Here is a 16,870-nt window from a genome sequence, read left to right as displayed (position 1 = left end):
AAACTAAAAAATATATCTAAGTACCTCCAATACACACACACAGACATATACACAAATATGCACATGAGTCAAAGAAACAAATGTTTATATGTATGAATCCTGTGGTTTTGCTCTTGTAGCATCATAAGGTACAGAAATTTCTTTCATCTCCTATGGAAATCTTAATAAAAACTAATCCTTAATAGTCACTTTTGCTTCAATATTTACTTTATCCATCTGCTCAAAAATTATTATATATATTTTTATGTACCAGAGCTGCTCTATGCACTCCAATTTGAGCAGCACTGTGTCAGAAAGATTTTGCCATTTTTTTCTGGTCTCCTTTTCCTGTATATATATATATATATATATATATATATATATATATATATATATATATATATATTCATCTTTATTAAATTGGGCATTTCTTATTTCAAAAGATCGATGTGAAATTAGTATGACTGATTGGCTTTATATTTATATAACCAAGCAAAAATAGTTTTAAACGTATAAGAATCATTTTTCTTTAAAAGTTATTGGTTGCCTAAACATATACAGATTGGTTGTATGTGAACATTTTATTGTGAAGAATTAGTGTCTTTTTCATTACAGACAGGATTTAGAAGAAATACATTATTTATATGGAAAATTATAATTGAAACATCAATGCACTATAAGTGAACTTGACACATCAAGAATATTGTCCTTTGTGGGGAAAGCAATCTGGAAGAAATCATCATTCCCTCAACAATTTGCTGGTCTTGAAGAGCATGAGTTTTGAAAATCTGTCAAATATTTCTGTAGATGACATTGTCACTTGTACATGATCCATATGTCTCTATTCCTTTTCAACCTACAAGTGAGGAAGAAAATATACATGAAATGCTGACTGTGAATGAAATATGTGTTCATTGATTTAAAGTTAAAAAGAAGTGGGAAATAGGGAAAATGGGAATTATTCACTTAAAGACTATAAAACATTAAAGCTCAAGGTTTAGGCATTTAAAATATATTTAGTTCTTTCTCTGATTCCTTCAACGGGGGTCCTATTCTCAGTTCAGTGGTTTGCTGCTGGCATTCGCCTCTGTATGTGCTATATTCTGAACTGGAAGAGCTTGAAGGGCCTCGAGACCCCATATGTACAACAATGCCAAGCAACCAGAGCTTCCAGGGACTAAGCCACTACCTAAAGACTATACATGGACAGACCCTGGACTCTGACCTCATAGGTAGCAATGAATATCCTAGTAAGATCACCAGTGGAAGGGGAAGCCCTGGGTCCTGCTAAGACTGAACCCCCAGTGAACTAGATTGTTGGGGGGAGGGCGGCCATTGGGGGGAGGATGGGGAGGGGAACACCCATAAAGAAGGGGAAGGGGAGGGATTAAGGGGATGTTTGCTTGGAAACTGGGAAAGGAAATAACACTCGAAATGTAAATAAGAAATACTCAAGTTAATAAAAAAATAAAATAAAATAAAATATATTTAGATGATTATTTTTAACAGAAAGGGTATATAATAGAATAAACTAAATTGTTTCTTGTAGACAACTGAAGTTGTACTTTTACTCAAATAAAGTGTAATCCATTCAGCTATTTAGTTATTTATAAAGTAGAGAAAGATAGTTTCAAAAATTATCAGAAAGATTTCATAAAAATCATTCATCTGAAGACTACATAAAAACCTTTATCTGAAATATTTATAAGCAGAAGTGTTATGCAATGTCCTTATAAACTCCTACAGCTTAAGGGCATCCTTATTCACCAATACATACATAAAACCTATATGGAAACAGCTATAAAATACAAATTCAGAAACAGTTTGTAACTGTGAATTTACAACTTTGATATAACCATAAAGATTTCAACGGTAAATTTCTCAATTCTCTGATACAAATAATAAGTTTCAGCATGTTAAAGATTTCTTAATTTATTTTATTCATGTTTATGATTGTTTTGCATATGCTCCTCTTTTGCAGTGCTCATGTGTGGTAGAATACATTTCCCAAAACTGGAGTTAAAAAGACATCTGAGGCATCATATGTGTGCTAGGAACAATTTTGAGTCCTCAGAAATAGTAGTGAGTACCATTCTCAAGACATAAGAATTTAATTAAGGATTGAGAGTTTATCTTGGTGGATTTTTCCTTTGATGAATATGAAGTATCTTTCCTTATTTTTGATAACTTTTGGTTCAAGCTTGATTTTATTTGATATTAGAATTGTTACTCCAGCTTGTTTCTTCGGACCATTTGCTTGGAATGTTGTTTTCTAGATTTCACTCTCAGGTAGTCTCTGTCTTTGTCTCTGAGGTGTTTCCTGTATGCAGCAAAATACTTGGTCCTCTTTACATATCCAGTCAGTTAGTCTATCCCTTTTTATTGGAGGAATTGAGTCCATTGATGTTGAGAGATATTAAAGAATAGTGATTGTTTCTTCCTGTTATTTTTGCTGCTAGAGTTGGAATTCTGTTTGTGTGTCTCTCTTATTTTAATGTTGTTACAAGGTGATTACTTTTTTGCTTTTTTTGGGGTATAGTTTCCCTCCTTGTGTTGGAATTTTACATCTATTATCTTTTGTGCGGCAGGATTTGTAGAAAGATACTGTGTGCTCCAAATACGAAGGCACCTATATTTATAAAAGAAACCTTACTAAAGCTCAAAGCACAAATTGTACCTCACACAATAATAGTAGGAGATTTCAACACCTGATTCTCATCATTGGACAGATCATGGAAACAGAAATTAAACACATACATAAAGAAACTAACAGAAGTTATGAACCAAATGGACGTAACAGATATTTATAGAAAATTTCATCCTAAAACAAAAGAAAATAACTTCTTCTTAGCACCTCACAGTACCTTCTCCAAAATTGATCATATATTCTGTCACAAAACAGGCCTCAACAGATACAAGAAGATTGAAATAATCGCATGCATCCTATCAGATCACCACATACTAAGGCTGGTCTTCAATAACAGCAAAAATGACAGAAAGCCCACATATACATGGAAATTGAACAACACTATACTCAATGATAACTTGGTCAAGAAAGAAATAAAAAAAGAAATTAAAGATTTTTGAGAATTTAATGAAAATGAAGGCACAATATTCCCAAAATTATGGGACACAATGAAAGCTGTGCTAAGAGAAACACTCATAGCTCTGAGTGCCACCAAAAAGAAACAGGAGAGAGCATACATTAGCAGCTTGACAGCACACATAAAAGCTCTAGAACAAAAAGAAGCAAATATACTCAAGAGGAGTACAAGACAGGAAATAATCAAACTTGGGCTGAAATCAACCAAGTAGAAACCAAAAGGACTATGCAAAGAATCAACAAAACCAGGAGATGGTTCTTTGAGAAAATCAACAAGATACATAAACCCTTAGCCAGACTAACCAGAGGGCACACAGAGAGTATCCAAATTAACAAAATCAGAAAAGAAAAGGGAGACAGAACAACAGAATCTGAGGAAATTAAAAAATCATCAGATCTTACTACAAAGCCTATATTCAACAAAACTGGATAATCTGGAGGAAATGGACAATTTTCTAGACAGATACCAGGTACCAAAGTTAAATCAAGATGAGATTAACCATCTAAACAACCCCATAACTCCTAAAGAAATTGAACCAGTTATTAAACTTCTCCCCACCTAAAAGAGCCCAGGACCAGATAGGTTTAGTGCAGAATTCTGTCAGACCTTCATAGAAGACCTCATATCAATACTATCCAAATTATTCCACAAAATAAAAACAGCTGGAGCACTACCCAAGTCCTTCTATTAAGCCATAATTACAGTTATACCTAAACCACACAAAGACCCAACAAAGAAAGAGAACCTGAGACCAATTATCCTTATGAATATTGACTCAAAAATACTCAAAAAAAATCTTGCAAACCGAATCCAAAAATACATCAAAAGGATCATCCATCATGATCAAATATGGTTCATCTCAGGGATGTAGGGATAGTTCAATATATGGAAATCCACCACTATATAAACAGATTCAAAGAAAAAACCCACATAATCATTTCATTAGATGTTGAGAAATCATTTGACAAAATTCAATACCCCTTCATGATAAAAGTCCTGGAAAGGTCAGGAACTCAAGGCCCATACCTAAACATGGTAAAATCCATATACAGCAAACAGGTAGTTATCAGTAAACTAAATGGAGAGATAATTGAAGCAATCCCACTAAAATCAGGAATGAGACAAGGCTGACCATTCTCTCCCTACTTATTCAATATAGTACTTGAAGTCCTAGCCAGAGCAATCAGAAAACAAAAGGAGGTCAAAGAGATACAAATTGGAAAGGAAGAAGTTAAAATATTAGTATTTGTAGATGATATGATAAGTATACTTAAGTGATCCCAAAAGTTCCACCAAAGAACTATTTAACCTGTTAAACTACTTCAGCAAAGTGTCTGGATATAAAATTAATTCAAACAAATCAGTAGCCTTCCTCTACTCAAAGGATAAACAGGCAGAGAAAGAAATTAGGGAAGTGAGACCCTTCACAATAGTCCCAAGCAAGTGAAAGCTGTGTATGACAAGAAATTCAAGTCTCTGAAGAATGATATTGAAGATATCAGAGGATGAAAAGATCTCTTATGCTCATGCATTGGCAGAAGTAATATAATAAAAATGGCCATTTTGTCAAAAGCAATCTACAGATTCAATGCAATCCTCATCAAAATTCCAACTCAATTCTTCATAACGAGCAATTTGTAAATTTACTTGGAATAAAAAAAAAAAACAACACAGGAGAGCAAAAACTATGCTCAACAACAGAAGAAATTCTAGGGGAATCACCAACCCTGACCTCAAGCAATATTACAGAGCAATAGTGACAAAAAATGTATGGTATAGGTACAGAGACAGGCAAGTTGATCAGTGGAATAGAATTGAAGACCTAGAAATGAACCCACACACCTATGTTCACTTGATCTTTGACAAAGGAGCTAAAACCATCCAGTGGAAAAAGATACCTTTTTAAAAAAAATGGTACTGGTTTAATTGGAGGTCAGCATGTAGAAGAATGCAAATTCACCCATTCTTATCGTCCTGTACAAAACTTAAGTCCAAGTGGATCAAGGACCTCCACATCAAAAGTGATACACTCAAACTACTAGAAGAAAAAGTGGTGAGTCTTGATCACATGGGTGCTGGGGAAAATTTCCTGAACAAAACATCACTGGCTTTTGCTCTAAGATCAAGAATCAACAAATGGGACTTCATAAAACTGCAAAGCTTCTGTAAGGCAAAGGACACTGTCATTAAGACAAAATATCAACCAACAGACTGGGAAAAGATCTTTACCAATACTATATCTGATAGAGAGCTAATGTCCAAAATATCCAAAGAACTTAATAAGTTAAACTACAGAGCCAAATAACCCTGTTAAATAATGACATACAGAGCTAAACAAAGAATTCCCATCTGAGAAATATTGAATGGCTGAGAAGTACCTAAAGAAATGCTCCACATCCTTAGTCATCAGAGAAATGCAAATCAAAACAACCCCGAGATTCCACCTCATACCGTCAGAATGGCTAAGATCAAAAATTCAGGTGACAGCCGATGTTGGGGAGGATGTGGAGAAAGAGGAACACTCCTCCATTGTTGGGTGGGATTGCAGACTGGTACAACCACTCTGGAAATCAGTCTGGAGGTTCCTCACAAAATTGGACATTGAACTACCTGAGGACCCAGCTATACTTGTCCTGGGCATATACCCAAAAGATGCCCCAACATATGACAAAGACACATGCTCCGCTATGTTCATAGCTGCCTTATTTATAATAGTCAGTAGCTGGAAAAAACTCAGATGCCCTTCAACAGAGGAATGAATACAGAAAATGTGGTACATATACACAATGCAGTACTACTCAGCTATCAAAAACAATGACATCATGAAATTCATATGCAATTGGATGGAACTAGAAAATATCATCCTGTGTGAGGTAATCCAATCACAGAAAAACAAACTTGGTATGTACTCACTGATAAGTCGATATTATCCCAAAAGCTCAAATTTCCCAAGACACAATTCACAGACCACTTGAAGCTCAAGAAGAGGGATGATCAAAATGCAGATGCTTCACTCCTTCTTAAAAGAGGGAACAAAAAGATTCATAGGAGGGGATATGGAACAGAAACTGAAGTTACAGCATTCAAAGCCTGCCCCACATGTGGCCCATATATATACAGCCAGCAAAACTAAATAAGATTGATGAAGCTAAGAAGTGCATATTGACAGGAACCTGATATACATGGCTCCTGAGAGAAACAGCCAAATACAGAGGCAAATATTAGCAGTAAACCATTGAACTGAGAACAGAACCACCGTTGGAGGACTTAGAGAAAGAATTGAAGGAGCTGAAGGTGCTTGCAACCCCATAAAAACAACAATGCCAACCATTCAGAGCTCCCAGGGACTAAACCACTATCCAAAGGCTATACATGGACTGATCCATTACTCTTGCCTCATATGTAGCAGAGGATGGCCTTATTGGACACCAAAAGAACAAAAAGCCCCTGGTCTTGTCAAAGTTGAACATCTAGTGTCCAGTAATGTCAGAGGTGGGAGTGGAGAGGGGAACATCCTTTTAGAATGGGATGAGGACAGGATAGAGTACTTATAGAGAGGAAATCAGGAAAGGGAATAACATTTGAAATGTAAATAAAGAATCCAATAAAAATCAAAAAGAAAAAAATTTAATTAAAAGAGTACAACACATACATTCTGCAAAATGAAATGAAATTTTTGGAGGGAAAGTGAAAAAAAAATTGAAATCCAGATATGAACACTGTGTTTTTCAATTGGCATTAATAGATCATAGCAGAATGTTAATCCAGTAACATGGTTCCTCTGGCAAGGAATCAGATCCAGAAATTTTCTAGGTCTGTGAGATCTGGCTGGAGTACATACCTTTATTCCCTCTGGCTGGAATTACAGACATGCCATTAACAGACACCCATAATCCAGAATAATGAATTGTAGAAAGAATTAGCCCTGTTTGAAAGTGACATCTGATTGAGGAGCAGACAAAATAAGAAAGCAGGGAATGATTTGACAGAATGATTACTGGAACAATTTTATAGAGAGAGGTTTCAGGTAAAGTCTGAATGAGTGAGAGAATGAGAAGGAAACAAGATTAGAACAGATTGCCAAGAGTCAATTTGAATTCAAGTAGAACATTTCAGGCAGAAGCTGAGAGAAATCAGATAGAATCAGTCAGGTTGGAGAGGAGTTTGAGCCAGATCACCTGAGATTGATAAAGCAAATAGTGTTCATAAAGAGTTAGAGAGGGTGAGCTTATTTAGCAGTATGACTGTGAGACAACTATATCTAGAGAATAAAAGTTATATTTACATCAGTGATCTTGGAAAATTAGATTGTTCTGAGGCTAGAAGCTTCCAGGCATAGGCCAACAGAAAGTTAGAACAGAGAAAGAAACACTCTGTGTTCAGCCCACACTGGTGAAATACAGATTGAGTATAGATCTCATCTCAGCCCTCAATTTGATGATCGTAAAAGCCTACAATCTCATTTAAGACCTTTCAGAAAGAACATTTTTGCTGTTTTAGTATAATTAAAAATAGAATTAAGTAAGTTAGAGTAATGATTTTCTAAGAAAACAGATACTCACAAATGCTGCCAAATATCAATCTATTGGATATATAATGTCACAATCAACTTTTCAAGAATCAGGCAATGCTTCTATCTCCTGCGTTGACATCCAGGATTGATCCAACAAACCACACAAACACTGATATCAGGCAAACAGGGATAGTTTATTGAACACACACCCTAAGACTGATCGATCATGACAGTAGCTTAGAATTCAGGAACTGAGCTATGGTAACAAACATCTTTTTCTGTCAGCTTATAAAGGCTAAAACTGCAGAAAAAAATAAAATGAACTCATCAGCTTTGACTCAAGCAATTTTAGACATAACAGTTCATATTGACCTTTAATTTGATGGGTCCTGTGTAAAGCTTCTTGGAATTTCTTAAGATTAATAAACCTTATACAGGACATAACAGGATATATGATCAGCATGACCTTGCTCTGAGTTAAGTTATTTTTCTGTGTCAATTACTGGCAGGCACATTACAGTAACAGTATGAAATATTTGGCAAGCAGGAAATGAAATGGGTACAGCTATGCTAGGGGAGGAAGATAGACCCCTCTATCCTGAGCTTCAGGTCTGTCCTTACCAAGAGAAAACAGTTTTGCTATGAGCACTTTTTAAATAGTTATTAAGACAATACTTTGTCAGTTAAACATATCTGAAAATAGGATGGGACAAAATCAAGGTTTTTTCTTAGAAAAGATTAATTACTCATAAATGTAGTGAGGTATATAAATAAGCAAACTACATGTAGGAAATTGTATGCAGCTTCTTTAACCCACTGGTGCTCAAGAAGGGATGGTTTTTGTTTCTTGTAAATAGACCTTGGCAGTGTTTCAGGTTCATTTAAAATGTCAACAATGCTACATTTTCCATCTTCCCATTCTCAATGGATAATTTCAATGCATATCTTAGTTTTTGAATGATTTGATCTGGTTAATTTAGCAAAGTGTATTCAGAACTCAACATCTGGGTGTAATACGTTAATTTTAAAAGACTTAATTAGATTTTATTTATGTGTATGCATGAGAACCTGCATGCGTTTGTGTGTACCATGTATGGCTGGGAGCTCTCAGAGGATGACACAGGAATCATTGAGATTGAAATACAAGTCACCATATTGGTACTGGACACTGAATGTGGTCCTTCAGCAAGAGCAGAGAGTGCTCTTAACTGTAGAGTCATATCTCTACCTTTGCTAACTTTTATATTTGAACTTAGAACTATTATGTCAAGTATTGAGTTCTATAATTACTTTTGTTTTCATAAAAATAAACATAAATATTTCAAATTCAGCAAAGCATACAAAATGATGATCATTTATCTTGATTTTGTGGCTTTAAATTTCTTCATTTTCTTTTAATGTGAAAATTTTGCCTGCATATGTGGTTTGTGCGCCATTTGCATTCTGATGTCCACAGAGGTCAGGAGAGTATAGTATTCTCTGAAGTTGGAGTTACAAACATTGTGAACCACAATGTGAGTTTAGGAATTGAACCCAGATCCTCTTTAAGAGCACCAAGTATTCTTAACTAATGATCCATCTATCTCTTTAATCTCTCTTCCATGTAACTTTAAAACACAAATAAGACAATCTTTTGATTTAAAATAGTCAAGACCAGATTCTAGTATAGTCTTGAAAGAAGTCTCACTTTATAAGAAATAGACCATCATAGACAGCCATACTGTACTGGCTGGTTCTGTGTGTCAACTTGACACAATCTGAAGTTATCACAGAGAAAGGAGCTTCAGTTGAGGAAATGCCTCCACGAGAACCTTCTCAGTTAGTGATCAAGGCAGGAGGACCAATTGTGGGTGGTGCCATATCTGGGCTGGTAGTCTTGGGTTCTATATGAGAGCTCTTTCAGAAGACGCAGGTCCAATTGCTTATCCCACATGGTGGTTCACAACCTTTGTCACTCTAGACCCTGGAATCCCAAGACCCTCTTGTGTCCTTCTCAGTACTAGACACACAAATGGTACAAAGACAAACTTACATACACAGACAGACTTATAGGCAGAGCAAACACACACATAAAGATCTTAAAATGATACTGTTAAAACAATAAATACAACTATTTTACAAATGACTCAGTTTTTTTGAGGCTTCCCAGTCAGAAGTAAAAGAGATATTATTAGATTTTGTGAATTGTTATTTTCATGGTGCCTAAATGCAAAAGAACTACAGACTAAATTAAACCTTCTTCTTGAGCAAATTCAAAGAATATGAATTCAAGTAACTCTAAACATAAACACCTTAGTGGATACATGTGTGTGAAGGAAAGCTAGCATTTAGAATTCCAAACTGAATACTTGTATTTATGGATTAAAAACCCTGTGAAACTAAGGAAGAGTATTGCAAAATCAAACAAGCAAACAAAAATAAAAAAAAAAAAACAAACCAAAATTAAACACTAAGACACTTGAGGATGGAGGAGGGAGGGAAGGAGGAAGGAAGAGTGAGGGAGGAAGGGTAGGAGAGGGAAGAGGCACCTCTGCTTTTGGCTAAAAGTTAAATGCACAGAATGTAATTGCATTATTATTCACAGCTGCATGTGAACAAAAAGTTGCTTTGTTCGCTTTGAATTGGTAAGATTCTAGTTTTTAGTAAGGATAGACATTTTAGGGTAGGAGACACTCCTTAGCACTTAACAGCACTTTCTGTTCATTCAGAGGATTTGAGTTTGGTGTCCTGCACTCACATGGTGGGGCTCACAACTGTCCGTCCTTCCAGCTTCATGGGACCTTATACCTTACACCTTGGACTCGACCCAGCTGCACTGACAATTACAGTTTCACACACACACACACACACACACACACACACACACACACACACACACACTAAAGAATTTTTAAAGATTTAACATTTTCTTTGATTGATATGTAACTTCTTTCTATTGTATCTTCTACACCTGAGGTTCTCCCATCTCCAGGATTCCATTAGTTTGTGTGTTCTTTATTGCTTTTATTTCCTCTTTCAGTTCTTGCACAGTTATTTCCTTCACCTATTTAATTGGAGTTTGCCTTATATCTTTAAGGGAGTTATTTGTTTCTTCCTTAAAGATCTCTGCCTGCTTTTACTTTCCTGTGTTTCTTTTCTTTTATTAGCACTATTTTATTTACATACATTCTAGTCATTGTGACCCCCACAGTTCCTCATCCCATTCCTCCTTTCCCTTGCCCCTGAGAGGGTGCTACCCCCTCCATGAGGCTTCTCCCTTACCTGGAGGTCAAGTCTCTCCAGGATTAAGCACATCTTCTTCCACTGAAGCCAGACCACAAGACCCCTGATCTACATGTGCCAGGGCCTCAGAGCAGCCTGTTAAGGCTCTTGGTTGGTGGCTCAGTCTCTAGTTGTTCCCTGGGCTGCAGGTTAGTTGAGGATGCTGCTCTTCTTATAGGGTTGCCCTTCCTTTCAACTTCTTAAATCCTTCCCCTAGTTCAACAATAGGGGTCTCTGACTTCAGGGCAATGGTTGGGTATGAATATCTGCATCTGTCTCAGTCAGCTACAGGTGGGGCCTCTCAGAGGGCAGCCACACCAGGTTCCTGTCTGTAAGCACATCATACCACCAGTAATGGTGTCGATCCTTGGTGCCCCACATGACGGGGATCCCCATTTAAACTGGTCACTGCCCAGCCTTTGCTTCAGTCTCTTCTCCATTTTTGTCCCTGCAGTTCTTTCAGACAGACACAATTCTGAGTCAGAAATTTTGATTGTGGGTTGGTAACCCAGTCCCTCCTCTTGAGGCCCTATCTTTCTGCCTGGAGGTGGACTGTAAGATTACCCTCTCCCTAATGTTGGGCATTTTGTTTAAGGTCATCCTCATTGAGTTCTGAGAGTCTCTCACCTCCTGGGTCTCTGGTCCTTTCTAGAGGGTCCCATGATTATTTCCTTCCCACTTCTAAGTGTGATTAAAGAATCCTCAGTTGTTAAGTTTCTTACAGTCTGTGTGTTGTATCCTAGGTGTTCTGGACTTTTTGACTAATATCTGTAGGTTAATGTCTATATGCAGGTGAGGGCTGGCACAAGTTACGTCAAGGCCGTGGACAGTAAAAAATAAGGCGGGGACAATGTTTTTGTAAGGTTGGAGAAATGGGTGGAGCTGTAGGCATGTGAACTGGTCGCACAGCTTTTTTTTTTTTACTGCAAGTGGCTAACCAACATGTTAGGCAAAAATCCACTTAAAGTTAAATATTTTCAGCATGAGAAAGTTTTATTTTCTAAGTAAGAGGAGGACAGCACCATGTTGAGTAGTGTGATGTTGCAAGCAAGGGAACCTCAGGAGAACCTCAAACAAAAGAAACACAGGCACTCTGCTAGCAGGCTAGGTCCCCTGCTGTTGAAAGTGCAGGCTGCTCCTTGCCACAGAGAGCTAAAAAAATGGAAGCTGCCTTCTTCCTTAACAGATGTTGATTACAGTATGAATTATTTAAAAGGCTGGTTTATTTGCTTTTAGAAATAGACTTATATATAGAATTTGTCTGAAACATGTAGGGAATTTCGCCCAAGATTTGGAACTAGGTAAAAATAAATAAAAGTCTGTAGCACCAGGTGGAGTGAAAACAGACATATATTATAGAAGTTATTAATGAATAAAAATCTGACACTCCAGATAGAGAGCTTAACAGATAGATGGTAATATTTTGGTCTATAGGATACTTAGATTCTCTCTAATGTGGGCTCTATGGGAATTTTGGGTTAAAACCCTGGTTTGACTATTTGCCTACTTCTTATTGACAGGTATTAATAGAAGTGTGATTCAATTATTTTTATGAATTTACTAGGCTAATGCCATATGGCTTGACTATGCCGGCTAGTGAGGCTTTGTGGCTATTTTGGATATTTAGCACAGCAGGAGGCTCATATTCTCTTAACATGGGTTCCAGTGGAAGTTTGGGTTAATTTCCTGGCGATGACCGATTAGAGAAGCCTAAGCAGACTCATACAGTATTGTTTAACTTACTTCATTTCTTAAAAATTGTTTTAATTTTCATAGTTGGTATGGTTTTGGGGCTTGTGGATATATTATTTCTCTGGGAGAGAGTGCAAGATATAAGCTTTGCTAGTTACAGACTAAAGAACATGCTACTTTGGGAGAAATGTTTTGTCTTTGTGTTTTTAACAGGGTGATTAGGCTTCAGACACTTTCTAGAGTTACACTGATTAGATTTGATAAAGTAGACCTCCTGAAAAACTGAATTCAAGAGAAGCAAACAAAAAGATATCTTGCTATTAAAATTTTGTTTTGAGATTTACATTTTGCAGAATGTACAGCTTTGGTGAAGAAATAGGCATCAGAATGCTGAACTGGCCTGCTTGGATTCCTGATCCCAGGGACTTGCATCAAGGCTACAATAACTCCCTCATTTTCCCTCCCCATCCCCCAAGGATGTCTCAATGCCCACATAGAGCTTGAAGAAGCTATTAGAGTCATCGCCCGGATTCCCTAAGCTTTGGGGGGGTAAAAATGGTTATTCTAAGGCTGTCTTTCTAGAGAATTTAGAAATGGTTATAATTTAATAGGGAAGGATTAGCTCAAATTGATTGTACAGTAATAATCTCATTTGGTAGAAATCCTTATATTTGTTACTAAGCTAAAGTTATAATCTTTTACATTGGTAGAGAATTTGTTTGATACCAGTTTAGATTTTCTTTGATATGAATTTTTATTGATTTAAAGTTACAATTAATATTGTTATTATCATAGACATTGTGTCTATTAGGCATATTTAAATATACGAGGCTTATACCTAGTTCTTCACTGCTATTAAATAAAACTAATCTGAGATGATTAAACATGTGAGTTAAAGGCAAGATAGCAAGTTCATGGCTCTAATTTTATTGTTAGAGTGCTTTCAAGATAATTTATTAAGATAATTAACAGACAACAATCCAAATTATGTACACAGTTAGATGGTTTTCAAAACATCAGAAATCCACAAAATTTGACACTTATTGTTATTTATCATCTGCTGAGACATGTCTGCTCCTAACAGCTCTCCTTTGGTGGATTCAAGGAAGAAATTGAGCATCTCCACTACCCGGTGAGATAATACATTGGTGCTAGGTAGCCACTGGGCAGAAATTGCCTATTTCTTCTACAGAATAAATCCTGTCCAGAAAAGGGCACATTGCAGAATAGTAATAATTTCTGCTGGGCCAGAATGATCAGCCATTCATAATTCTGCATTTCAAAAGTCTGTCAGATGATCCTAGGCCAGAAGGCTGAAGACTTGCTCTCACATGTTGCTAACAGGGCAACTGTGCAAGTCTCTTCAACATATCTCAGTTCAGGAAGCTGTTTTAGACTTGTCATATTTTCAGATAATATTGTTGTTCTCAGATAACTTTGAGAATACATATTTAATTGGATAGTTATCAAGTAGTATACAAGCCAGCCAGGATATTTCATAGGTTTTCAGCCTTTCTTAAGCTGGAATAGATAACTAAATGTTCTGTTTAATTGATAAAATGTTGGACTGAGTGTTAGGTGTATTTTATGCTTTATGAATTACAAAATGATAATAGTTGTGCTCAGCTTACATTTGAGAGAAAAGTTTTTTTTTTTATTTAGACAGAAAGGGTGAAATATAGGTTGATGTATTCATGCAGGAAGACAGGCACAGGATAGAACGAGGCCTGTCATTGGATGAGAAGGAAGGATGGGTAGGAACAAAGGTTTAGAAAGAGGAGAAGGTGCTGGAGTGAGAGGTAGAAGGAGCTGGGAGAACATAGCAGCAGATATTGAGATTCTTCTCTGCACATAGATACAAGTTGAAATGAATATTTAAGTGAAGGGTGGGTACAGGATTTTGTGTTGTCTAGATAGGCAAATTTTATCTTATCAATTAGATCAGAGATTATTGTGTAGTATGTTCTTTCATGTGGTGACTTAATTGAGTTCAAGAGAAGGTGCGGTGACAGGATGCACGAAGCCCGCCACAAAACTGAGATGCTTGGTCTGGTCTGGTAACAACCCACCAAGGGAATGGTGAGTGGAAGCAGCATGGCAAGTTATCATGCTGAAAAGACTTGTAGATTGCCTGGATCAGAGAGAGCCTGGGGCTAGGGTAAAGCTCCTGAGATAAATTAGTGCAAGTTCCATATGGCCCTGCTGTACAGGAACTAGCTAGGGGCAGGGCTGAGCTGTAATATGCAGGAACTGGTTGTGCCATGGTTTTTTTTTGTTGTTGTTGTTTGTTTGTTTGTTTGTTTTGTTTTGTTTCAATATTTACCACAACAAATATCCACTTATCAGTGAGTACATATGATGCATGTCACTTTGGGTCTGGATTACCTTACTTAGGATATTTTCTAGTTTTATCCTCTTGCCTCCAAAATTCATGATGTCCTCATTTTAAATAGCTGAATAGTATTCCATTGTATAAATGAACCACATTTTCTGAGTCTATTCTTTGTTTGAGGTAAAGTGGGATTGCAAACCACTCTGGAAATCAACCTACCGGTTTCTCAGAGAATTGGAAATAATTCTATCTGAAGACCCAGCCATATTACTCCGGGGCATCTACCCAAAAGATGCACGACCATACCACAAAGCTACATGATCTACTACGTTCATAGCAGCTGTATTTGTAATAGCCCAAAGCTGGAAATCCTCAGAAATGATGGATAGTCTTGAGCTGTATGGTGCCAGATCTTCAGGTCTGTATGATACAGAAGCTACGGATCCAAAGAAGGAGGGCAGAGAAGTGGGAGGGGACCTAGAGGTCACCCTGGGATAGCAGACTATTCATGGCAGCTGGGCTTCCTCGACAGGAATCAGCAAGCAGGGAAGACTGATGGGGGAGTGGAAGCTTACCTATATGGTTCAGGATCCATCGGTCTGATGAAGTTGGATAGAGAGTTGGGGCCTAGAGCAGGGAGGTTTCTTGGGACAATAGGCTACTGAGGGAATCTGTGCTTGCTACAGAGGACTCAGCAAGCAGGGATGATGGGTTGTGAAGAAAACCTTACCTGTAGATTTCAGGCTCCTCAGGTCTAATGAAGGTGGGAAGAGTGGTACTGGGACAACGGAAAACGTTATGAAATTTAAAAATGAACAGCAAAATAACAAAAGAGCCATGGCAGTCCATGAAGGATATTTTTGATAGTCTCCCTTCTTGGCTCTATATTGGACTTTACATGTGCCCAGACCTTCATAGCATAGAACATGACCTATATTTTATGTGCTCTTTTCCCTATTTACTCTCAAACACTAAATTTCTTCTGATGAAAGAGAACAAAGGAAAAGTCTTAGACATCTATCTTAATGCTTACATTGTCCCAGTGAAATGCTGTGGCTCTCCATTGTAATACACTACTTAGCTTTCCAAAACACCAGTGCTTAGAGAAAATTTGTGTTCATTTTACAATGAGACATCAATTTAGTGACTATTTTAGTGTGTTTTAACGATGTCTTAGTTTGCAAAAATGTTTTTGTTTAGCCAATAAATTAAATCTTTACTATATCCACAGAAAACAAACTGTAACAGAAATACCTTTGAAAAAACAGTATCAAAATTGATGGTTGAATTCTTCATACTTCTCAGTGTAGTATAAAATGTGTTTTAAAAATGACCACTATTTTTGTGAAATTATAATGAAAAGCCTACATTTCTCAAAGGGTCCATTGATCTGGAGATGTCCTCTTATTTCTGATCAAGAAAAATTGGACCTGGTCAAGGGGACTGAAGATAAGGTCTCATAAATGCTATTCTCTATGGTAAGGTTTTGTTTGGTTTGGAATTTATTGACACTGTTTGAAAAGTATCACTTTCCAAATCTAAATGAAGCTATTATGAAAGATTATTAAAATACAATTATTTCCTGGTGACACATTTATGTTTTAAGAAACAGTTGGTTACATTAATTAGGAAACTTTAACATATGCATGTCAATCAGCCAGAATACTGAAAGAATAAAAAAGAAATAGTTGAATGTTAAAAAGTCTTAATCATACTATTGCAAAAGGTTCTTTGAATAATTTTTATCATTATTCAACAAACATGATCAAAGGACATGGCAGGAAATTCCTGACAAAAGATATGGAGGTGGTTAGTACCTACCAAAATATTTAGTGGTTTTGTAATAAATTAAACTTTAAAGTGCAAGTAGATGATACATCTTTTTGTAGTATTAATGAAACATTTTAAATATATTACTTTTGTTTTGGTAATAACAATAACTGCCCTCACATAGTTGATAGAGAAGCCCAGAGATTTAATTCTTGTAAT

The sequence above is a fragment of the Rattus rattus genome, chromosome 4, assembly GCF_011064425.1.
Source record: "Rattus rattus isolate New Zealand chromosome 4, Rrattus_CSIRO_v1, whole genome shotgun sequence".
NCBI lineage: Eukaryota > Metazoa > Chordata > Mammalia > Rodentia > Muridae > Rattus > Rattus rattus.
This window is presented reverse-complemented; position numbering follows the sequence as displayed.